At 33.4% G+C, this 2,747-nt stretch overlaps 1 pseudogene; it reads right to left on the bottom strand.

Moving 5' to 3' along the window:
- Positions 1-1,468: 1,468 nt before the first annotated feature.
- On the bottom strand, positions 1,469-1,997 carry LOC116138792 (annotated as a pseudogene).
- Between the last annotated feature and the right edge of the window lie 750 nt (positions 1,998-2,747).

Here is a 2,747-nt window from a genome sequence, read left to right as displayed (position 1 = left end):
AAGTACTTTGCCACTTTTTTTCTTAAAATTTGAGTGTTTGAATTGAAAATCTAAGGATGTACCAAAAGCTTTCGGTGATGCAGTAGGTACCATCTTACATTTAAATTGATATAGATTCTATCCATTTCCATTGCAGCTAATCACACTTACCTTAATTATGTCATCTCAATCTTCCATTATGTTTAACATTTCCTCACCTATATTGTTGATCATATAAATGAAGTTAAGACAAACCACACGATTTATACCTTTGTGCTGCAGTTAAATGAATGGGTTGAGAAATAATTTGATGTGAAAAGGACCATCAGTTGGAACTGTTCCAACTAATAATAATACCATATGCCGAGAGGGGTAAGTAGCAAGGTGGTATGAGATTTTTAAGTTTGTAATTGTAACCTTTCTTTCTTTGTGTAAAATGAATAAAGTAAAAGCGACACTATAATTTTCCCTTTACTCAAACTCTAGCGTGTCAAACATCCTTCATCATTCATTTATATGACCCACCATCAAATAAATCTCTCTTAACGTGACGCAATTCCGAATCTTTAATTCGTCATTCTGTTTATGTCAATTTCTTTTCCTTTTACTTTTCTTTTTCCACAAATAATAATGTGTTTTTCCTATTTCCTTTCAGTACTATAAAATGACTTTTTTACTACTGGGTTAAGTATCCTATAAAGGTATGGGACTAAATTGAAAGCCATGTTAAATATGGTAAAACAATATTTATTTCCACTATCTTATCACTACTGAGGCATCAGGCTAAACAAGAAATAAAAGGACAATTCATTGTTTCAGTGACAATTAAAACTGCCTTCATGAGATATATTTAGTGTTTAATCAAGTCCAAGAGATTGTGATTTTTGTTATTCATATAATTCGTGTCCAATTTCCACAGAACAGGATCCAAAAATGCTACTAGATTAATGTTATACTAGTAACATTCTTTTTGGTAGTACAAATAAAATAGGTTCAAAGAATCCAAAGACTACTGTTTCCCAATTAATGTTAGAATCCAAGATATGAACACAATATGAACAAGCTATGTGTTCCCAATGACAAATTAAAGGACCATTGTCACCATTCCAAGAAGAAAAATCCCTTTGATTTTCCCTTTCGATCAGACATTTTTGTAACAGAAACATGATAGAAAATGACACTCGATCAGCCACACATCCTTTTCTTCATCTCAAATGTCAAACACAAATTAAAGTAAAATTTAGATCAAAATAATTTCCATGAGCAAAATTTTATTATTGTTCATAAAAAAAAAATTGATCCATAAATGAGGCGACAAGAGATTTAAGGGAAATTTTATAACCTGATTTCATATTTTAACCAAATAAGAAATTACTCATATAACAAAGTAATTAATTCACAAAGAAAAAAAAACCTACTGATGAACAAGATTGATAGCATACAATTTGTTGATTAAACTTCAACGGTGCATCCCTGCACAAACTGATACTTATGCGGCTCCAGTGGCAAAAGCAATGCCTTTACTCTTCTCACCAAACGAAAGATAAGCCGGACAGTTTGCATTTAATCATACTTTCCTGAAATCCATGTCCCGACCCTCCATTTAATTTTCCCATCAACCTTATTTCCACCAGCACCATCCCAGTATTCAAGTCCTGGCTCAAGAAGCGCGACATATGGCGACAAAGGCACGGCATCACCGTAAAAACGGTGACCAAACGCTGATATCTTTGTGCCCCTGGTAGGTCACCGGAAATAGTCGGAGAGTTATCTGCTGGTTCCGGTACGACGCGTAGACGTCGACCTTTTCGTATTAAGGCCGATTCTCTGTTGGGGTTTCGGGGAGATTGTGACTTGAAGATTAGAGGTTAAGATAGAGGGCTGAGACATGAAGGTTAATGCATAATGTTTGCATCCTGGAGGACGAAGGTTGGTTTTGTGGGCTTGGTGATTAGCCAAAATAGAAAGATAAGAAAGGAAAGCCACGATAAAGGCACACCACGCCAATGAGTAGCCATCGTAGAAGCTGCTTCTTGTCGTCGTCGTCGTGGCCACACTCCTTTTCGCACATGGTTGGAGCTGAAATGTTGTGCTGCTGATAGATGGGGTGGATTTGGAGAGAGTTTTACGAGAGTTGGTGTTATATATAGGAAGCATAGGTAAACATTATTTAGAGGAAAATGAATAATAATTAATATTAACATCACATTTTCACATATATGTTACCATTTCATATATTATATGTTACTATTTTCACATTGTATATAATAGGAAATTGAATTTACCTTGGGGTAAAGAAATGGAAGTGGGTGGTAGGAAATTGAGGCAAAAGGGTCTCGTTAAGTGTAAACCTTATCTAGTAATTTTTGAAAGAGTCCAAAGCATGGGTGGATCCCCCTTAATTAAAGTTGATATGGACAAAATACTGTGAATGTCACCGATTACTTTACTTACCTGTGAATTTCAGTATCACCTCTATGATTTAATTTATCATTTAAGAAGATAACTCTGATTTCTTTTTCTTTTTTTTTTGAGAAAAATGTGAAAACATTTTGTTTGATGAAGAATGTGGTTCCAAACAACTTTAGATAAATATTTTATTTTATTTTAAACTTCTAATAGAACATAGTGTATATATATGTTACAATATACATATAATTATTTCTATATGAAGACAAGTTCTTTAAGACGGGACTTAGAAAAATTATAACTTATTATAATATGAAACTTTATATATGTATATATATAAATGTCATTTTCTCTTCAAT

The sequence above is a fragment of the Pistacia vera genome, unplaced genomic scaffold (genome assembly GCF_008641045.1).
Source record: "Pistacia vera cultivar Batoury unplaced genomic scaffold, PisVer_v2 Contig344, whole genome shotgun sequence".
Classification (NCBI taxonomy): domain Eukaryota; kingdom Viridiplantae; phylum Streptophyta; class Magnoliopsida; order Sapindales; family Anacardiaceae; genus Pistacia; species Pistacia vera.
Note: the sequence above shows the minus strand (reverse complement) of the source record. Positions and strands in the feature narration are given on the sequence as shown.